Source organism: Triturus cristatus, chromosome 7, assembly GCF_964204655.1.
Source record: "Triturus cristatus chromosome 7, aTriCri1.1, whole genome shotgun sequence".
Taxonomy (NCBI): domain Eukaryota; kingdom Metazoa; phylum Chordata; class Amphibia; order Caudata; family Salamandridae; genus Triturus; species Triturus cristatus.
In genome coordinates, this window is record NC_140590.1 from 1779681666 (window position 1) to 1779704797 (window position 23132).

The 23132-nt window shown below is 39.9% G+C and overlaps 1 pseudogene across 1 annotated transcript in view; it reads left to right on the forward strand.

Annotated features, from left to right (window-relative positions):
- Positions 1-22085, forward strand: part of LOC146813092 (epidermal differentiation-specific protein pseudogene) — a 194771-nt pseudogene extending 172686 nt beyond the window's left edge. The window contains exon 3 of the transcript XR_014966956.1: positions 21031-22085. The product of XR_014966956.1 is annotated as an epidermal differentiation-specific protein pseudogene (transcript). The remainder of the gene's footprint in view (positions 1-21030) is intronic.
- The last annotated feature ends 1047 nt before the right edge of the window (positions 22086-23132 follow it).

Below are 23132 nucleotides of genomic sequence, written 5' to 3' on the forward strand. Positions count from 1 at the left end.
CACTGTTTTTCCTATTCTGGCTGCGACCCTGCTATTCAGGGCCCCAGCCTAGCTACTTCCTCTCTAAAATTATTCCATGTACTTTAGGTACAGTTCAGATTGGATCTGAGGTGCCCTTATAAGTCCCTAGTATATGGTATACTATGTACCCAGGGCATAGATACCCTAGAGGCCTACCAGGGGCTGAAGCATGTTTTATGCCACCCCTGGAAAGCCACCCAAAATGACACCACAGGTCTGCTACTGCAGCCTGGGTAATGTGGTGCATGCACCCATTACCGATATATAGGTTCATTATATCTCACCATATACTGCACATACAAACCTATCAGTCAACCCTATGGCAGGCCTTATCAATCCTGAAGGCAGGGTGCTTGGTTATATGTGAGGGGGTGCCCAGGCATGAGCTGAGCCCCTCTGCAGCCTTTGGAATCTCTTCTCCAGGGTTGTCAGTAGTGCAGCCTGACCATATACTCTTAAGTGCATTATAACCAAAAGGTGAATGCTAACTTTGGACTGGCTGCACGGAAACATGTCATGTTTGGTGTCAAACACCTTGGAATCATACCCCCACACCAGTAACTGGTGTGGGAGTATGATCCCACCTTTCTAGAGGGAGAGACATGACAGCACTGGTATACCCGGTAGAAACTTAATAGAGCCCTGGCATCACAAAATGGATGCTGTAGCCACAGACACGGCTCTGGCCTCCTGCTGCTGACTAAAACCCCGGCAGGGGAGGCCTGGACAATAGGTTTCCTGTCACAGGGAGGTATAACCACCTCCCAGACAGGATTATGTGTATTGGGGCTGGGTGGGAGCACTCTCTGAGTGCTTTGAAGTCCTGCACTGGGGGCACATTTGGTGTCCCTGTGCATAGTCCAGCTCAAACCAGTTCAGGCTCAGGTTCAGGTTCGGGCTTCCAGCACCTGCTCTGGCATGAAACTGGACAAAGGAAATGGGTGTAGCCACCCCTCTTTCCAAATCCTCCCATAGGTGGTTCCCCAGAGTATGTCCAACCCTCTACTGTAGTATAAGTATGGGACCCCAGTCCTTAGGACTTTGGATTACCCTGGACGGAACTCTGAAGCTGAATCCTGGACCTTCGACGCTCTGCTCAAGACCAGAGGACTGACGAAATCTCCCTTGGGGTCAAGGAGGGACTCCCCTGCTTGGCAGGCACCAATGAAGCATTTTGCCGGTCTGCATTATCGAAGCTCCTGCCAGACTCCGAAGTATTTGCAGCCCAGGGAGAGGATATCCAGACATCTCAGAGGTCGACCCGAGTCCCCAGCAAAGCTGAGACCCGCAGCCCCCGTTGCTCTAGATGTGCCCTGACTCCCTCCCAACCAAGTGGTGAGTCCCTCAGACCCAAAAACAATTCATCCATTTAGACACTTATATACCCATTTATTCTTCCATCGACCTTGAGATATACATATATAAAACATATGTAATTTTCTGAAAAACACACATTCTCTGAATGATGTCATCAGTGATGTCATTTGAGATGTCATCAGTGATGTCATGAGTGATGTCACTGACCATGTCATGAGTGATGTAATATGTGACGTCATCAGCAGTGCATTGCGGGCGCGCGAGTTATAGTTAGCTGAACTAACTATAACGGGGGAATTTCATTGGTTTTTTACGAGTGAAATGTCCAGCTAACTATAACATGTGTGAAACCTTTGGTTTTTTCATTGAATTTCGAAGGTTTTTTAAATGCTAATTCCTAACTATAACGTGTGTGAAACCCATGGTTTTTTCAGTGAATTTGCAAGGTTTTTTAAATGCTAATTCCTAACTATAACGTGTGTGAAACCCATGGTTTTTTCAGTGAATTTGCAAGGTTTTTTAAATGCTAATTCCTAACTATAACGTGTGTGAAACCCATGGTTTTTTCAGTGAATTTGCAAGGTTTTTTAAATGCTTATTTTTTTATTTTCTTCTATTTTTTAAACATATATTTTTTTTAATTTTCTATCCTTTTTTTAAGACTATGGTTAAATTTTTAAAATTCTATAATATGTTTTTTTTAAAATATTTTATAAAATAAACAGGTAAAATTTATTAGCAATACATTTTTTCCTTTTTTTTAAATTTTTTTTTTAGTACGCGTACCGTAAGCTTACGGTAAGCGTACGGTTTACGCAATGCCCGTAATTTATCTACGCTGTTTGCGTATAGTTACGCAATTTGCGTAGCCGCGCGTACTCCGCGTGGGACGCGTACGCGTGTACGCTACACGCGCACGTTACGCGGAAGTGTCGGGTAGTGACTGTTATGCGCATGCGCGCAAGCGCGTGTCTTTTTTCGCGCATGCGTACTTTTGCCGTAAGCGCACCGTAAGCGTACCGTAAGCGTACGGTAGGTCATGTGATCATGAAACACAACTTTTGATTGGTTGAAACTACTTTCAGTTCTAGAACTCTCCTACATCACACCCATTCCCCTCATTTCTGCTTGTGATCCCTTAGGAGAAGGAGCTGGGTTGTCTTTGTGATACGATGGCAGAACAGCAGAGCCCTTCTGAGAGTGAGGCTAGCACTAGCAGCACTACCTTGAGGCAGAGAGCGAGGAAACAAAAGACCTCTTATGTATGGGATTATTTTACTTTTCCTGAAGGCCAGCAAAAGGTAAATGCACCCTTAGTGACTTGCAAGCTGTGTCAGCGTGTACTTTCAAGAGGTAATCCTGACAGGAAGTATTCCTTTGGGAATCATACCATGATGAGGCACCTCAAGGATGTACACAAAAGGACACATGCTCGACTTACTGGAGGTAACCCTTCAGTAAGTCAACCAAGCACATCCACAGCAGCTCAGCCTGGACCATCATCTGCAGGGCTGAGTCCTTCTTCTGCAGGTCAGGTGAGCCCTTCATCTGTGGGGGGAGCATCTCCTTTTGCTGGCCCTCTGGAAATTAACCCTCGATTTCTGAGGGTTGATATTCGATGCGCCTCTTGTCATGATCTAATTTGTCATAGGGAGACCAGTGTTTCCCTAGTGAACCTCAAAATAGATCAGCACACTTGTCGCAGAGACTAATTTTCCCAATCTTTCTTTCCTCTGTCCCTGCATGAACACAACGGCTCTTTTAAGAGCCAACCTTATCTTTCATCTTTTTTTTATATATGTTTTTAAAAACTTTTTTTTTTTTTTTTTACCGTACGCGTACGGTGCGCGTATTTTTTTATTTTTTTTTTTTAAAAACACTAAAAATCAATTATCACATTACAAGGTCTTTGAGAGACTACAATTATTATTATTGACTTACCATACCCACTCAAAAAAATATTTATTCATTTGTTTTTAAAAAAAATTGCTTTATAAATGGTTCTAGTTTTCGAAAATGTTCTATATCAATCTGAAAAAAAAGAAAAAAGTATTAATATTTTTAAAACATTTTATAATACAGTACACATATTTACATATTTATCAAAAAATATTTTTGCCTTATTTTTGCTGTTTTCAGAATATATTGCATTTCACTATAAATTGTGAAAGCAATTGCATTCATCATTTTACAGCGGGCAAAAAAAAATAACAATCTCAAAGATTGTATTAAAAAAGCCCAGAATCTCTTTTTACTTAAACTTAACATTATAGAAATGCATAATATTCTAAAAAAATATCATCTAATATCAATACTTATTTCTTTAAAATACCGTCTGATATGTTTGTTTCAGAAGTATAATCACAATATTATATCTCAAATAACTCCACATTACATCTGGTTCCATTTCCTTTAGGCCAAATAGTAATTTTAAAATTCTTTTTTGATTAAATTTCCAATGGTAATCCAATAAAATTCTAAAGTTTTATTTGTACAGATCTCACCGATTCTCTGTAACATATTGGTTCCCTAAATATTTATTAATAATTTATTAAGTCCACAATAGAATTGTTTACCTTTCCACATGGCCAAATAGTAATTTAAAAAATCTTTTTTGAAAAAATTTCCAATGGCACTCCAATAACATTCCAAAATTTAAATTGAGCAGATGTTACCGATTTTCTCTAAATTTTTGGTTTTCGAAAGTTTCATTAAAAATTAAAAAAGTCCACATTACAATTGGTTATCTTTCCATTAGGCCAAATGATAATTTAAAAAATCTTTATTTTTGAAAATTCCAATGGTAATCCAATAAAATGGTAAAATTGTTTTGTCCAGATCTTGCCAAGTCTCTCTAAAATTTAGGTTTCAGGAAGATTAGATAGGAATTTGCTAAATCAAAAGGCAAACGTTGCTTAAAAACCAATTGGGAATCATTACACAGTGTCCAGCCTTTTTCACATTTAAGATAAACTGTGTAATGTCCAGAAGTAACAGTAGGTCCTTCATGGAAAATTATTGCAACAGTTACAAAAGTTTTTCCTGAAATTGATAATTGCTGTCCTGTAAACTTCTTTATTAAAGTATCCAATTTTGAACCATCAGCTCTACATCGTTGCATCATTAAAATTACATACTGTCCGTATTCCTTTAAAATTAATGTTGAAAACATGTCAGATTGACACTCACCGCATTGCATGCTATGATTAGCATCTTTAACTAATTTAGCAAAAGTGACTGTTTTAGTCTCTGGCAATGTCAAAAAAATAAACCTTTCATTATCAACATTAGAGCCACATATATTTTAACAGTTTTCACAACTATGTTCCCATTTATAAGAGAGACCAAATAAATTATCAATTGCAACTTCTTCTTCTTCCAGTACCTGAAGAAAAAACATCAAAAATTTGTGTGGATCTTGCTGTTCATTTTGAGAAAACTGTGTTCGTCCTGAACATACATCTAAAAGTTTTCTAATTTCAGTAGCACTTTCTATTTGAGTTTTATCATTACTCAGCTTTTGAAAAAGGAGACTCAGCTCTGAACAGAATCTTTTTCCCTGATTTACTATTATCTGCTCTTGCAAACTTTCCAGATAAAATGCAACATTCAGCACTACATTTGCGTAGCAGTTGACACCAGAGCTATTTTCAAAATGACATCCTACAACCTGTTCTTCTTTTTCCTTACTCTTTTTGCTTGCAATTACATCACTCCTCTTTTTTTTCCTCCTCTGTACATCTTCATCACAGATATTCTCATTTCTCCTTTTACGAGAAACTACACGTTTCTCCAACACAGGATACTGACCTAAATGAGGAGCATAGCTTCTTCTTAATCTATTATACTCCTTTACACAATTTGTATCAGCACTAACTTTTGAGTCATCAAAGTCTATCATGAATAAACCTGATAATGTTTTCACTCGTGACAAAGCAACATATGCCATAACTTCTTTGAACACAGTTGAGCCAATGTTCACAAATGCACAATCTACAGTCAATCCTTGAGACTTGTGAATAGTTACAGCATATGCTAGCGAAAACGGAAACTGCTTCCTACGTACATATAAGTCTTTCACAAGCATGAAACGAACTGTACAACGACAAATGTCTTTAACTTCTTCTATCTGATCAAATTTTATTTTTAAACATTCAATTCCATCTTTTTTCTGATAATTAATAAAACCCACAACTCTTCCCATAGCTCCATTAACTAAACCTTTTTCAACATCCAAATTTCTCCTTAAAAATACTCTACAGTTCATGCAAACATATAGATTTTTTTCTAATCCAGCTGTTTTGGAAATGTTCTTCTCTAGTGAATCCAATTTATTTTTCAGTGTGCCTGTTACTGTGACAGTAATTCTTCCATCCTCAATTTTGTCCACTGCTTCTAATTTCCTGATCTCTTCCTTTTCCAATTTCAAAAGCTCCTCATTGAATATTGAGCATTCACGTAGAGTTGGCATTAAGCAGATGATACTTTTGTTTTCTGCAATGTTCTTGTATATCTTCTCTGCAACTATTTCTTCCTTTGGAAATAAATTATGTAGCAGCCGACTCTGTAATGCTTTTTTGCCAACTTCTGTGAGTAGTCCAATTCTGATATCTTTCAGAATACTTCCATATTCTTCATCGCTTGCTTGCCTCATATTAGTAGTAAGTTCCTTGTACTCAAAGAAGGACCAAATATTTGTATTTCCGATGCTTCCCAATGACTTCTTCGTGTCTTCATGTGTGACAGTATTAAACACTGGTTGTCCTTTAACTGGAGTAAGTTGCAAAAGATCTCCAAAAACTATGACGTGTTTTCCACCAAATAACATGTCATAGTCTGTCTTCAGAATTTGCTGCATTCTTAAATGCACAAAGGCAAGCATTAAGTTTGAAACCATGCTCACCTCATCAATAATGAGAACTTGCATCTTCTTCAAGACTCTTGAAACTTCCAAGGATGCTTCTCCAGTTAGCTTGTTGTATTGTATTTTGTTCTCATGCTCCACTGGTAACATTAGCAAACGATGTAAAGTGATTCCTTTTATGTTATATGCTGCTAACCCAGTTGGAGCAGTAACCACACATGACAAAGTAGAATCTGTTTTTTGCTGTAGGTAGCTTCTGATGACTTTAATTAGGAAACTTTTTCCAGTTCCAGCTTGTCCGCTTACATACATCCTGATTGGATGAAATGATGTGCATGAGCACTCTTTTTTTTCATGTAGAAATCCGTGATCAATTTTGTTTCTGATCTCTTCATAAATTTGTTGCTGCTCTTCGTTCAGTTGTCTTTCCAAATTTTGTAAGTCTATAAATTCTTCTTGAGCTTGATTCATAGCCGTTTCCACTTCATTCATGGCTATTGATGCTTCATTTTCAACGATTGGTTGTCCTAGGGGATCTTGACTGAGTGTTTCTGAACTTTGGCTGTCCTGAGAACTGTCTCTAGCTATTTCTGCTGCAATTGTAGTTTCCTGTTCAATTTCTTCATTTAACATTTGCAGATAACTTGAGAATGTACTGCATTGTATGCTGTCTTTGCAAGCATTAAAAGAATCTTCATAGCTTTGAAATTCTCCCAGTAGTTCATCCTCTGTACGCCATGGTTTAAACAACTGTAAAAGAGCCAAGTAGTAAAATTCCTTCTTGTCAGTAGTGTCGCAACTCAGCTTCCTGTGATTTATCAAACTTCCTTTTGTTTGCTTCACCAAACATCCTTCCTCACCAATGACTTTATATTTTCCATTGTTGATGTCTTCTGCGGCTTTCCGTGAATAAATGTAGTTCTGCAGCACTTCATAGAGACACATGTTCTCCAGATGTTGACTTCTCTTGGGATAATATGTGTCCAACATGTTTGATTTCAAAATATCTGTACTTTCTGGGTCATTCTCGGCCATATTCAATTTCTCCAACAGATTTTAGTACCCGATTTCTCATTGCTGCAAGGCCTAAACTTGCCCAAATTATTCTTCTTGACTTCGAGTAGAGACTTGCAGAAGATAACCTATCTGAACATTCATAGGATCCAATTTCTCGATGCGATAACATCTTCAAACTGAAACTGTACAGCTTCTTACTGACAGTCTTCTCGTGAGAAATCTCTTCCCACATTTCCTTCATTTCTGTTTTTTCTGATTTCGTAATGTAAGACGTTACATATCGAGCAACAGCAATGGAATTGTCAGCTACATACTGTATATCCATGTTAGCGTTCCACATGGATAAAATGACTGGGTTGTAGTCATTTATATTTTTTTATTCTTCTTTTCTTTTAAGGTTGTAGGTATTCTTAGGTGATTTTCTTGTGATAGTATGTCTCACAGCTGACATAAAACTGTTTACTCTTCCATTTGAAAGAACAGGTCTAGGAAATCCAAATCGACATTTAGTGTAGTATTTATCTTTGCTCTTGTATTTCCGTCGACAGTATTTTCCACACCGATGACTTTGGAAACGTAAAACTTGCTCCTTTAACTTTTTCTCTTCTGTGCTTTTTGGTATAGCACATGTTGCATATTCTTCAATGTAAGATAACACTGCTTCATCAGTATCTGTTCCAAACTTTGGGGCATCCTTGATCCACAACAGCATATGAATATGAGGAGCACCTCTTGCCTGGTACTCTTTTCTCCAAAAGAAATCTACTACTTCTCCAAGAGGTGGATTTTTTTTATTGCAGATGAAGGACATCATAGCCTCAAATCTATGATTGAAATATCTGCAAACATTAACCGGATCCAATGAGCACAGTTCTCCTGCTGTCTTGTATTCGATGTTTTTAATGTTTGAATTTGCCTCTCGTAGAAAATCCAGTAAATCATCCCAAGCGTACTCGGCACAGCTTAGTGTAACGAACCATGTTGGTGTTCCTAAATTCCGTAACATTTAATTCACCATGGCGTCGGTACCAATATTCATTTGTCCCACGCTGACAAGCCATCAGATTGATCAGTTGTGTTTCCAAATGATCAACTTGGTGCTGCACTTTCTCCATAAAATCCTTAGCAGACACATTTTGTAAATGTACTCCACTTTTTAAAATGTGATTTACTGCATAAGACAGTGCAGACAAGTTGTTTTCAAATAAAAGATGGAACAAATAAGGAATACTTTGTCGAAATCTGGGATCTTCAGCATATAGTCTTGTAGTCCGATACTCAGAAGCTGGAATCTGTTACGGACGTTCTTCGTATCGTCCTCCTTTTCCTTTAGGAAACAGCTGGGGAAAACATCGAGCTTCCAAGCTCTCCTCCCATACACTCACGGGAGTTCCTTTTGCTTTCTTCATCTGAAAGAGATCAATATTGTCTCCCATAACTTCTTTTGAATGAAGAGGATGTATGCTAAAATGTTCATAAATTTCTTCTTCCTTTGACTTGTCCACTTTTTCAATTTGTCCAGTTGGTGTTTCTGTGTCTTCTTGTAAATCTTCTTCTTCTTCTTCTTCTATATAAATTGATTCATACCATTTGTTATTCCTTTTCAAATACAAATTTGCTCTTTGTACTTTCCGCACATCTACCAGCTCCTGCCAAATCTTCTTATTCTTTGTAGGTACACCATTAACCAGAATAATTAATGGTTCAGTTTCCAAAGTATCCGCATCAATAGTTTCCATATTTTTTTTCAAATCCAAGGGCAAATACACCACTCTACCTTTTAAACCTCTCAGTAAATCGGAAGGAGGTAATTTACCAGTTTTGGGCTCCATACGTACTATGGTCTGGAACGGATGAACACATTGAATGAGTATAGACTCATATGTATTTAATTCAGAAAGTTCAGCAGGAATAGCATCCAATTCTAAATTATTATGTACAGCTCTGGTCGGCATTCTATTTTCCTCTAACTTGTTGTAACAGTATTTACAAATACGCTGATCTTCACCCAAATCAAAACAATTTTCAAGAAATATATATGTGGCAAAATCCTTCCACTTATAATTATCTTCATTTTCACTCTTTCTGTAGAGATCAACATTCCTAGTTTGTTTTCTATAATGAGTTCTGCGGCAACAAATACAAGTAAAATTTGGTCTTTCATTAGAGATTATTGCAAATTTTGTTATGTGATCATTAAATGTGTTACTTACAGAGGGTTCTACATTCTCTTCCACTTCTTCCTCATTTACTGTGTCCTTCTCTGCACTGTTTTGTTCAGGACCAAAGTAACAAAACTGAATTTCATCAACAACCTTCTCTACATCTGATACCGTTCCTCGGAACAGAGCCCTATTCAATTCATTTAACTTTATTGCTGGACTTTTGGCAAAATACAACCGTCTCACAAACTTTCTCATTTCAGTATGATGAACAGCCAGCATCCTAAAATGATGGAAAACACTATTACACACTTTTCTAGGTAGACAAGCCAGAGAATGACCCTGCAAACCAGTATTCTCTCTCACTCTGCATGGATCTCGACTTTGAAGCACCTTAATCTTCTGTTTTATACTTTTTTTACTATATTCTCTTAGAAACTCACGAAATTTGTCAATAGATTCCTGACGCACAGTGCAAATACTACTACAATTCCAAGTGTACACTGGGGCTTTAGGACGTCTCCCCATAGCCTCATCTGCCATCACTTGTACCTCATCTCTTGGAACCATTATCTCCTTCTCCATTATGCAACCATTTTTTACTTCGTAAGCACGACCTCTGGTGTCAACTGCATGCAGCAAACTATTACTTTGAAAATAGCTCTCTTCATTAAAAAAAGGTTCACTACTTGAACTATGCATCCACTTTCCTAAAAACACTTTACAAAAGTTTGTTCTGTTCACTACTCTTTTCCTTTTGCTATGTGATTTCAGTACATTAACCATTTTGTCTAATGTACGCATCCTATTCAAAATTAAAATGAATAGTTTCCTTTTCAATTCTAATGCCTTTGCTGCAATGGCTTCAATTTCTTTTTTTCTTTTATAAAACTTAGTCTTTTGCTTATATTTCTTCACATCCTTTATCAAATTGGACATAACTCTTCTCTGAAACATTTTTCTACGTATCTCTTTAAACGCTGTTTTTCTATTTATGTAAATCTTTTCAGTTGCAGAAGGTATATTTGCATTAACTAAATTCTCAATTTTTTCCTGTCCTTTTCTTTTCAAAACATTCTTTCCAGTACAGACATTTTGTACATTTTTCATTCTTTTGAATATATTTTTTAGAAATTGTTTTTTCTGCTTACCAGAAGATTTTTTCTTTTTCCCAACATGAGCATCTTCTACTAACTTTGGTCCTCCAGTTGTCTTCAAATATAGGTTTTTTTTGTGAGTTTTTTGAACTCTGGATTTTGTAGGCATCTTAAATTTTGTTCACTGCTCTTCAGCAATACCTGAAAAAAACGAAAAAAAAAATTCCTTTATTTTATTTAAATATATTACTACATTTCTTTTCACAATAGTCACAAAACGAAATTTCTTTGCCAATTTGAATGCACACTTACTGCTCTTTTTTTTTGGCAAGTGATAATCACTTTTACAGACTGACACATTATAAATCCACTTTTCAGATTTTTTTAAATGCACATGTCCAGACTGCTTTTTCAGACCACCACCATGTGTATCCTGGGTGACTGCCTACACTCCAGCAAGGGCAACCAGCCTTAGTGATGCTGAATGTCTTTGCATTACAGACTGAAACCTCAAACACCACTCGCTTGTAAATACTGTGCATGATTATACATGGAAAGGAGGTGGGTGTGTGCTAAGAGTCTGCTTCTGCACCAAAAAATCGCTCCCCCTTTTTCCTACTAATGCAACTGTGAAATCACCAGAGCAAAACGCAATAAATCTCTGCCTGTAATTCCTATTTGCACACAGAGTCATGTTTTCACATTAGTCACAAAACGAAATTTCTTTGCCAATTTGAATGCACACTTACTGCTCTTTTTTTTTGGCAAGTGATAATCACTTTTACAGACTGACACATTATGAATCCACTTTTCAGATTTTTTTAAATGCACATGTCCAGACTGCTTTTTCAGACCACCACCATGTGTATCCTGGGTGACTGCCTAAACTCCAGCAAGGGCAACCAGCCTTAGTGATGCTGAATGTCTTTGCATTACAGACTGAAACCTCAAACCCCACTCACTTGTAAATACTGTGCATGATTATACATGGAAAGGAGCTGGGTGTGTGCTAAGAGTCTGCTTCTGCACCAAAAAATCGCTCCCCCTTTTTCCTACTAATGCAACTGTGAAATCACCAGAGCAAAACGCAATAAATCTCTGCCTGTAATTCCTATTTGCACACAGAGTCATGTTTTCACATTAGTCACAAAACGAAATTTCTTTGCCAATTTGAATGCACACTTACTGCTCTTTTTTTTTGGCAAGTGATAATCACTTTTACAGACTGACACATTATGAATCCACTTTTCAGATTTTTTTAAATGCACATGTCCAAACTGCTTTTTCAGACCACCACCATGTGTATCCTGGGTGACTGACTACACTCCAGCAAGGGCAACCAGCCTTAGTGATGCTGAATGTATTTGCATTACAGACTGAAACCTCAAACCCCACTCGCTTGTAAATACTGTGCATGATTATACATGGAAAGGAGCTGGGTGTGTGCTAAGAGTCTGCTTCTGCACCAAAAAATCGCTCCCCCTTTTTCCTACTAATGCAACTGTGAAATCACCAGAGCAAAACGCAATAAATCTCTGCCTGTAATTCCTATTTGCACACAGAGTCATGTTTTCACATTAGTCACAAAACGAAATTTCTTTGCCAATTTGAATGCACACTTACTGCTCTTTTTTTTTGGCAAGTGATAATCACTTTTACAGACTGACACATTATGAATCCACTTTTCAGATTTTTTTAAATGCACATGTCCAAACTGCTTTTTCAGACCACCACCATGTGTATCCTGGGTGACTGCCTACACTCCAGCAAGGGCAACCAGCCTTAGTGATGCTGAATGTATTTGCATTACAGACTGAAACCTCAAACCCCACTCGCTTGTAAATACTGTGCATGATTATACATGGAAAGGAGGTGGGTGTGTGCTAAGAGTCTGCTTCTGCACCAAAAAATCGCTCCCCCTTTTTCCTACTAATGCAACTGTGAAATCACCAGAGCAAAACGCAATAAATCTCTGCCTGTAATTCCTATTTGCACACAGAGTCATGTTTTCACATTAGTCACAAAACGAAATTTCTTTGCCAATTTGAATGCACACTTACTGCTCTTTTTTTTTGGCAAGTGATAATCACTTTTACAGACTGACACATTATGAATCCACTTTTCAGATTTTTTTAAATGCACATGTCCAGACTGCTTTTTCAGACCACCACCATGTGTATCCTGGGTGACTGCCTACACTCCAGCAAGGGCAACCAGCCTTAGTGATGCTGAATGTCTTTGCATTACAGACTGAAACCTCAAACCCCACTCGCTTGTAAATACTGTGCATGATTATACATGGAAAGGAGCTGGGTGTGTGCTAAGAGTCTGCTTCTGCACCAAAAAATCGCTCCCCCTTTTTCCTACTAATGCAACTGTGAAATCACCAGAGCAAAACGCAATAAATCTCTGCCTGTAATTCCTATTTGCACACAGAGTCATGTTTTCACATTAGTCACAAAACAAAATTTCTTTGCCAATTTGAATGCACACTTACTGCTCTTTTTTTTGGCAAGTGATAATCACTTTTACAGACTGACACATTATGAATCCACTTTTCAGATTTTTTTAAATGCACATGTCCAAACTGCTTTTTCAGACCACCACCATGTGTATCCTGGGTGACTGCCTACACTCCAGCAAGGGCAACCAGCCTTAGTGATGCTGAATGTATTTGCATTACAGACTGAAACCTCAAACCCCACTCGCTTGTAAATACTGTGCATGATTATACATGGAAAGGAGCTGGGTGTGTGCTAAGAGTCTGCTTCTGCACCAAAAAATCGCTCCCCCTTTTTCCTACTAATGCAACTGTGAAATCACCAGAGCAAAACGCAATAAATCTCTGCCTGTAATTCCTATTTGCACACAGAGTCATGTTTTCACATTAGTCACAAAACGAAATTTCTTTGCCAATTTGAATGCACACTTACTGCTCTTTTTTTTTGGCAAGTGATAATCACTTTTACAGACTGACACATTATGAATCCACTTTTCAGATTTTTTTAAATGCACATGTCCAAACTGCTTTTTCAGACCACCACCATGTGTATCCTGGGTGACTGCCTACACTCCAGCAAGGGCAACCAGCCTTAGTGATGCTGAATGTATTTGCATTACAGACTGAAACCTCAAACCCCACTCGCTTGTAAATACTGTGCATGATTATACATGGAAAGGAGCTGGGTGTGTGCTAAGAGTCTGCTTCTGCACCAAAAAATCGCTCCCCCTTTTTCCTACTAATGCAACTGTGAAATCACCAGAACAAAACGCAATAAATCTCTGCCTGTAATTCCTATTTGCACACAGAGTCATGTTTTCACATTAGTCACAAAACGAAATTTCTTTGCCAATTTGAATGCACACTTACTGCTCTTTTTTTTTGGCAAGTGATAATCACTTTTACAGACTGACACATTATGAATCCACTTTTCAGATTTTTTTAAATGCACATGTCCAAACTGCTTTTTCAGACCACCACCATGTGTATCCTGGGTGACTGCCTACACTCCAGCAAGGGCAACCAGCCTTAGTGATGCTGAATGTATTTGCATTACAGACTGAAACCTCAAACCCCACTCGCTTGTAAATACTGTGCATGATTATACATGGAAAGGAGCTGGATGTGTGCTAAGAGTCTGCTTCTGCACCAAAAAATCGCTCCCCCTTTTTCCTACTAATGCAACTGTGAAATCACCAGAGCAAAACGCAATAAATATCTGCCTGTAATTCCTATTTGCACACAGTCATGTTTTCACATTAGTCACAAAACGAAATTTCTTTGCCAATTTGAATGCACACTTACTGCTCTTTTTTTTTGGCAAGTGATAATCACTTTTACAGACTGACACATTATGAATCCACTTTTCAGATTTTTTTAAATGCACATGTCCAAACTGCTTTTTCAGACCACCACCATGTGTATCCTGGGTGACTGCCTACACTCCAGCAAGGGCAACCAGCCTTAGTGATGCTGAATGTATTTGCATTACAGACTGAAACCTCAAACCCCACTCGCTTGTAAATACTGTGCATGATTATACATGGAAAGGAGCTGGGTGTGTGCTAATAGTCTGCTTCTGCACCAAAAAATCGCTCCCCCTTTTTCCTACTAATGCAACTGTGAAATCACCAGAGCAAAACGCAATAAATCTCTGCCTGTAATTCCTATTTGCACACAGAGTCATGTTTTCACATTAGTCACAAAACGAAATTTCTTTGCCAATTTGAATGCACACTTACTGCTCTTTTTTTTGGCAAGTGATAATCACTTTTACAGACTGACACATTATGAATCCACTTTTCAGATTTTTTTAAATGCACATGTCCAAACTGCTTTTTCAGACCACCACCATGTGTATCCTGGGTGACTGCCTACACTCCAGCAAGGGGGCAACCAGCCTTAGTGATGCTGAATGTATTTGCATTACAGACTGAAACCTCAAACCCCACTCGCTTGTAAATACTGTGCATGATTATACATGGAAATGAGCTGGGTGTGTGCTAAGAGTCTGCTTCTGCACCAAAAAATCGCTCCCCCTTTTTCCTACTAATGCAACTGTGAAATCACCAGAGCAAAACGCAATAAATCTCTGCCTGTAATTCCTATTTGCACACAGAGTCATGTTTTCACATTAGTCACAAAACAAAATTTCTTTGCCAATTTGAATGCACACATACTGCTCTTTTTTTTTGGCAAGTGATAATCACTTTTACAGACTGACACATTATGAATCCACTTTTCAGATTTTTTTAAATGCACATGTCCAAACTGCTTTTTCAGACCACCACCATGTGTATCCTGGGTGACTGCCTACACTCCAGCAAGGGCAACCAGCCTTAGTGATGCTGAATGTATTTGCATTACAGACTGAAACCTCAAACCCCACTCGCTTGTAAATACTGTGCATGATTATACATGGAAAGGAGCTGGGTGTGTGCTAAGAGTCTGCTTCTGCACCAAAAAAATCGCTTCCCCTTTTTCCTACTAATGCAACTGTGAAATCACCAGAGCAAAACGCAATAAATCTCTGCCTGTAATTCCTATTTGCACACAGAGTCATGTTTTCACATTAGTCACAAAACGAAATTTCTTTGCCAATTTGAATGCACACTTACTGCTCTTTTTTTTTGGCAAGTGATAATCACTTTTACAGACTGACACATTATGAATCCACTTTTCAGATTTTTTTAAATGCACATGTCCAAACTGCTTTTTCAGACCACCACCATGTGTATCCTGGGTGACTGCCTACACTCCAGCAAGGGCAACCAGCCTTAGTGATGCTGAATGTATTTGCATTACAGACTGAAACCTCAAACCCCACTCGCTTGTAAATACTGTGCAAGATTATACATGGAAAGGAGCTGGGTGTGTGCTAAGAGTCTGCTTCTGCACCAAAAAATCGCTCCCCCTTTTTCCTACTAATGCAAATATAAAATTACCAGAGTTGTGCACAATAAATCTCTGCCTATATTTCCCAACATGTGTAACCTGGGTGACTGCCTACATTCCACCAAGGGCAACCAGCCTTAGTGATGCTGAATGTATTTGCATTACTGAGTCCAACCTCAAACCCTTAAACTATTCATTTTTTATACCAATACACCTTAATTTATCGTGAAAACATAGTCCATATTATTTTACATGTTCCTCACATTTAAATTTCTCCCAAAACAGAAAATAATAAACGCAACTTCAACAAAAAGAATTACATTTCTATTATTCATTTCTTAATTTACCATATACATCCCCTCTCAAACTCTAACCTCACCTTTAAAATTAGTTAGTTGTGAAAGAAATGTGGCACTCAAACAGCAGATTATCAGAGCCAGGATCTCTGTTCTCTACACCTCTCTCCTCTCAGCAGAACCAGATAATGGCAAAGTTTCCCTCTATTTTTCCACACATATACATGTAAGTTTCAAATCTCAGTGCTTGCCCCTTTTTTTCAAATGTAATCACACATTTCTATTGGTTGAAAACCAACCCTTTTCCAAAAGTACCCTGCCCCCAACTTGACTTCTGCCTAGTACCCTTCCCCCAACTTGACTTCTGCCTGCTACCATAGCAACAGCTCATGGAACACTGCTGTGTGGAGTCAGGTCAGAAGTTTGCCAAACAATGTTTCAATTCCACAGAGCAAGAGTGCTTGACTTTTCAAACCTAACAGCAAATCCATAGTACTGTTCTTTGGTAACACATTTTTCTGTACCAATACAAAACATGCTTCTATTAATTTACATATACAGCCTAGTTTTTATTCTAGAATGGTATGAAACAGCCAATCAGTTCTTTTTTTTAAAAAAAAAATATGTATGCCTCCATTTCCAAACTGTCTTTCTTTTCATATTGCCATTCTACTGAAAGACACCTCCTGAGTGCATCCAGTTCTCCTTTGAAGATGTTCACAGTGTGGATTGTAGGGCACAGCTATGTCTTCTGGAGTGAAAAGTTTGCAGAGAAAACAGGTATGGTGAGAGACCTTGCTTTGCCAAATGTAGACATTAAATGGATTGGTCAGAGAGGGTTAAAGTGGCACCAATTGATGCCATTGGTGAAATCCTTCATGCAAATCCAACACCCTGACCTCATAATAGTGCACTGTGGTAGCAATGACCTAGGCACTTTGACTGGGGTAGGTCTGGAAATGCTTATGAAGGACACCTTTGCACAACTGTTTTCACTTTTCCCTAAAACTGCCTTTGTGTTTTCTAACATATGCCAAAGGCAAAAATGGAACTGGTCCAATCATTTCTGTCCGCAGATTGACAAAGCAAGAAAGCACGTCAACAAATCTGTTTCTGCTTTCCTCCGTGACTATGGTATGGGTTCCATTTACCACAACAACTTGCGTTACGACATGCAAGACATTTATAGAGGAGATGGTGTGCACTTCAATGATGAAGGGAACAGAGTCTTCCTCTTGAACCTTAGACTCTGCATCGGTACTTACTTGTAGGTACCACAAAAAAATCACTTAATAAACACAATGGCTCTTTTTAGAGCCCCCTAATATCTAAACACTTAAATCTGAATTTCATTTTTTTTTTTTATTTTTTTTTTTACCGTACGCTTACCGTAAGCTTACCGTACGCGTACCCCGTGATTTTTAAAAAAAATCAATAAATGTTTTCTTTGTACTTTTCTGTCCTTCTTTGACCCCCTTACAAATGTTAGGGGGTCTGTAACTCTCTCCCTTGCCCCCTTTTCAAGATATCACTCTTTTTTACCGGAGTGAAATACACAAAATGGCGGCAGCCGCTTCCTGGTTTCGGCCGATTCGAATGTTTACTAAGATCTAACAGCCAATCAGAATCGCGCTCGCGCACGCCACCGTACGCGTACGGTAAGCTTACGGTAAGCGTACCGTAAGCTGGCTCAGATATATATATTGATTTAAAGGCTATTTTCTCAGAATCTACTGAACAGATTTACACCAAACCTACAAAAGGCACTTCCTTGACCTGAGGACTACCTCTCTGCCAAATTTCTAGTAATTCTGTTCAGCCGTTCGGGCTGTAGCCCTGTCTAAAGGTCCTATGGAAAAATGCATGGGAAAAACGCGTTTTGGGACCCCCCTTTTATCTCAGCCCCCGCTTGACGAATCCCCCCGAGACTTTCAGGGTAGGAGCGGAGCGTAGCGCCCCACCTATTTTGAGAAATTCGCGAGGATTCGTCGACCGGCGCCAAAGTTATTCAAAATAGAATGTTGCGGATTTCCTATGGAAACAGGGTCCTAACTATAACTACCTACTGGCGACCGCCAGTAGGTAATATGTATGTATATATATATTCCAAACGAAACTGCCACAACAGTGAAGACACCACACCCAACGCTGTATTCAACCTTCTTTATTTGGCAGGCAGCAGCGAGCTATAAACGGGCCATGTCAGCAAAGTCTTTCGCCAAATTCCTCCATACGCGTTTCGGGAACAGTGTCCCTTTGTCACTGGTTTGGCATTCAGGGGAAAGGAGCTGAGTGCGTGTTGATATCAGGTGTTTTCAATAAAGCCACAGTGGACGTGTCCTCGCTAAGCCTGCTGGATGTCGTAGTGCAGGTATGTATTACCATCTTTAGTAGAAGCCGCTTGCCCTTTTCCTCCTCCATTAAAATTCCCATCGGGTTGCATGCATAGACACGAACAGCCTGCTGCTCGATTTGCACCTCACCAAACAGGTGCGTTGTTCCTGTATCGTACCTCGCATCAAGGCACTCGGACCTGCTATGTCAGCAGGGGGGTAGTCTTCGTGACCGGGGCGGGTCACACATATTCCAAATGAAACTGCCACAACAGTGAAGACACCACACCCAACACTGTATTCAACCTTCTTTATTTGGCAGGCAGCAGCGTGCTAGAAACGGGCCATGTCAGGAAAGTCTTTCGCCAAATTCCTACATACGCGTTTCGGGAACAGCTTCCCTTTGTCACTGGTTTGGCATTCAGGGGAAAGGAGCTGAGTGCGTGTTGATATTAGGTGTTTTCAATAAAGCCACAGTGGGCGTGTCCTCGCTAAGCCTGCTGGATGTCGTAGTGCAGGTAAGTATTACCATCTTTAGTAGAAGCCGCTTGCCCTTTTCCTCCTCCATTGAAATTCCCATCGGGTTGCATACATAGACACGAATAGCCTGCTTCTCGATTTGCACCTCACCAAACAGGTGCGTTGTTCCTGTATCGTACCTCACATCAAGGCACTCGGACCTGCTATGTCAGCAGGGGGGTAGTCTTCGTGACCGGGGCGGGTCACACATATTCCAAACGAAACTGCCACAACAGTGAAGTGGAATATATATATATATATATGTATAGATATATACACACACACTTCAGGCCTCAGTTTAGATATGAATTCTAAGGGCCCAATTCACAAAATTAAACTTAGACCTAGTTTACCTTTGTGAATTGGGCCCTTAGACTTTAGTTCTAAGTTTAAACTTCAGGTCTAAGTTTACCTTTGTGAATTGGGCCCAGTATGTCTTTTTGGCTTCAACGTGAGATTGTAGATAATGTGGCAGTAAGGTGTAGGGTGACAGCATTACCACTTGGAAGATACAGCTTCCCAAAACCACCAGTCAGTAAGAGCTGATGGAGCTAAGAAGAAACACCACATGTGCATGGACCAGGCGGAGCAGCTTTTAAAAAAAATGCTTAATAATAGTCTGACTTTGACCAACAGTGGCTTAGCTGCAAAAAATTGAAAGCCATAGCTTCCCTGAAACATTTAATGGTGGTATATTGGGCCTATTGAGGTGCATTACAGGTGTAACTAACAGAAGGAAGTGTCTTCTGAAAACCACCAAGGTTATAGTTTTTTATGAGGTTTATGGGGTCCAACCAGAAAAATGCAAAATCTCAACCCACTAAGAGACACAGGTTTCCAGATCCTCCAGTTAATAAGGGTCTATCAGGTCCACCCAGGAGCAGAGCAGCCCCCTGCAGCAGATGGGCAAACTGATAATAGAGGGTTATAGGCACTATCAGTCAACCAGGCACTATAGCACGTAGGAAAGTATAATGGGAAAATGTCAATAGCGAAGTGGATTATGGGTTATCATTAGGTGAGTGTTCATCAGGGTCAGAGACAGGAGAAGCTACCTGGTCAAGTCCCCGATGATGTATCTGCTTGTTTCTATCTCCCTAGTGAACTTTGGAGACTGGGCAAATGTGAGTTTGGGAAGGTGAAGTGGAAGCGCATCTTAGTCACCTGACCTCAAGGCAGGGTTAATCCAACAGGCTGAGAATCAGCTCTCACCCCAGCTGAGAACCTGCAAAACCAAATTACACATAGTTATTGACAATGTGACAAAGTTCTCCATCACAATATAAGGCAAGTCCCAGGGTACCATGTATGTCAATTGTCTCATGTTCAAAAGCAATTTTACCAATTCAGCAAACTCGGTCGATTTGTGTAAATAATGAAGTATATAGGTGAAAACACTGTAATAACATTCAGTGACACATGACACTCAGTTGATAGCTTGGAAAAGCTCATTTGATGGGGCAGGGCTGGACTTCTCCCAAACACAAGTGGAAGCTATTTTTAGATGTAAATAATGTTATAAACGGAACACTTTCTGCTGTTGCACATCTACAATGGGTGATTTGGTTTTAACAACTGTTAAATTTCAAGAGTGCGCTTTTGGGAATTTTCCAGTCATCTTGTCACTTTTATGTTGACGCCACATATGGATTTTGTCCCATCCTGTCACTTCCTCATACTATTGCTAATGGGTTCTTTGTAAACCACATTTTAGGTAAACCCTGAGCCCATTGGTGTACCTGTAAAAGCCAACAACTTTCGGGCAGATTTACAAGCCCCTTGCGCCACTTTTGCGTCACTTTTCCCATGTTAAAAGTGACGCCAAAGTGGCGCAAGGGGCTTGTAAATCTGCCCCTTTATGTATAAGGGCTTTAAATTATTAGGAAATGAATTTCTCAGTCTGAAAAGCAATTTTCTGAACAAAGACACCTAACTATAGTCTTGCTGTGAGTTTTCACTCAATCGTGCATGATGTTTCTCCACTGACCAGCTTGTGCGTTGTATTACAGGGCCAGCTACGAAAAACACATTGGAAACTTCATAGCTGATGACCATGAACACCATCACTGTCTATGAAGAAAGCGACTTCCAGGGACTCTCCAGGACATATACAGCAGATGTTGTGAATCTGGCAGCGGAGAGCTTTGCAGACTGCATCTCTTCTGCAAAGGTGGTGGGGCAACCATGGCTACTGTATGAGCACCCCAACTACGAAGGATTGTTTGTTCCCCTAGAGGATGGAGACCATCCTCAGCTTGCAATGAATGACACGGCATCGTCTCTGAAGCTGATCACTGAAGACCTGACCAGGCCAAAGATCACAGTCTATGAGGAACCCAATGGTTCTGGTAATCACACTGTTCTGACTCAAGAGACCAATCTAACATTTGGAAACGTGAATGATAAGATCTCCTCCCACAGAGTCCAGAGGGGAGCATGGCTTCTATACGAGGGAGCCAATAAAGAGGGGAAGTGTATTGTAGCCAGGGCTGGTGACTATCTGGCAAACTACAAAGATGTCGATATGAATAATGAAATCTCTCATGCCTATCCTCTGTGCGCGGGGAAAGCCTCAGTGACCGCCACACTTCTGTGGGACAAGAAAAAGGTAGAGAGTGAAGAGAACATCCAGGCAGATCAGTATATTTACAGCAACAACACAGATACCGTGCAGGAGTTCACCGCGACTTCTTGCAAAGAGTATGAGAAATATGTCTCCCATAGCTTTGAATTCAGCAATGAGTCTTCAGTCAGGGTGGGGACTTCATTCTCCGTGAAAGGAGTGGTCAATATTGAGGCAGAGGTGTCCAACACCTTCTCAGTGAGGAAAGATCAGGTTGAGTCATCCACTACGAGGAAGGCGGCCGAGTTAAGTTTGCCCATGAGGGTACCGCCCCGCACAAAAGTGACTGTCAGTTTTATGAGCAAGGAGGTTAAGATCTCAGTTCCAGTGGAGCTGAAAGTATCCCGGGGTTGTGAGATCGTGACTGAATATGGCATATACCACTGTGACTCTGGCACTGACATGTACATTGATGTGCAATCTGAAGCCATTAGTAAATAGTAGCACCAGCCATGCCTTCTTCTTCTTAGGGGCTACAACTCAACATTGATTACCAGCTACACCTTCTTCTTCTTAGGGGCTACGCCTCAACATCGATTACCAGCCACGCCTTCTTCTTCTCAGAGGCTACGCCTCAACATTGATTACCAGCCATGCCTTCTTCTTCTTAGGGGCTACGCCTCAACATTGATTACCAGCAACACCTTCTTCTTCTTAGGGGCTACGCCTCAACATTGATTACCAGCCACGCCTTCTTCTTCTTAGAGGCTACGCCTCAACATTGATTACCAGCCACACCTTCTTCTTCTTAGGGGCTACGCCTCAACATTGATTACCGGCCACACCTTCTTCTTCTTAGGGGCTACGCCTCAACATTGATTACCAGCCACACCTTCTTCTTCTTAGGGGCTACGCCTCAACATTGATTACCAGCCACACCTTTTTCTTCTTAGGGACTACGCCTCAACATTGATTACCAGCCACACCTTCTTCTTCTTAGGGGCTACGCCTCAACATTGATTACCAGCCATGCCTTCTTCTTCTTAGGGGCTACGCCTCAACATTCATTTGCTATTCTTTGATTGATAGCGCTTTTTTTTAAATTGAGAAATCTTCAAAGGATTCTTTTAGAGCTTCAATTTTCACTCATCCTGTTTCACAAACATCCTTTAGCTAACAGGCAGTCATCCTGGGACCCAATTAATGCCCGATGCCAAAAAAATGGGCTTCCCGGTAGGTTAGAAATGAACATTGACACCTTACCAGAATGTCAACCAATGCCATATGTGGACTGAGTCACTGGTCGTCATTGCTACATAGCAGTAAAACTGTTACCTCGAGTCAGGGAGACAAGACCATGTTCTAAGACTGGGTGTTTCATCCCTCCAGGCAGTGCTGTGCTGTGATTGGACAGTGTGCATGTTTTCTGCACTTCAAGCAGACTGCTCTCTTCAGGGGCTTGGTGGCCGCTGATTACTACCAGTCATCTTAAACTAAAACAACTAGGCATTTTCCAAGCCCGCCGGACCTTCCCCGAGTTTAGGACTC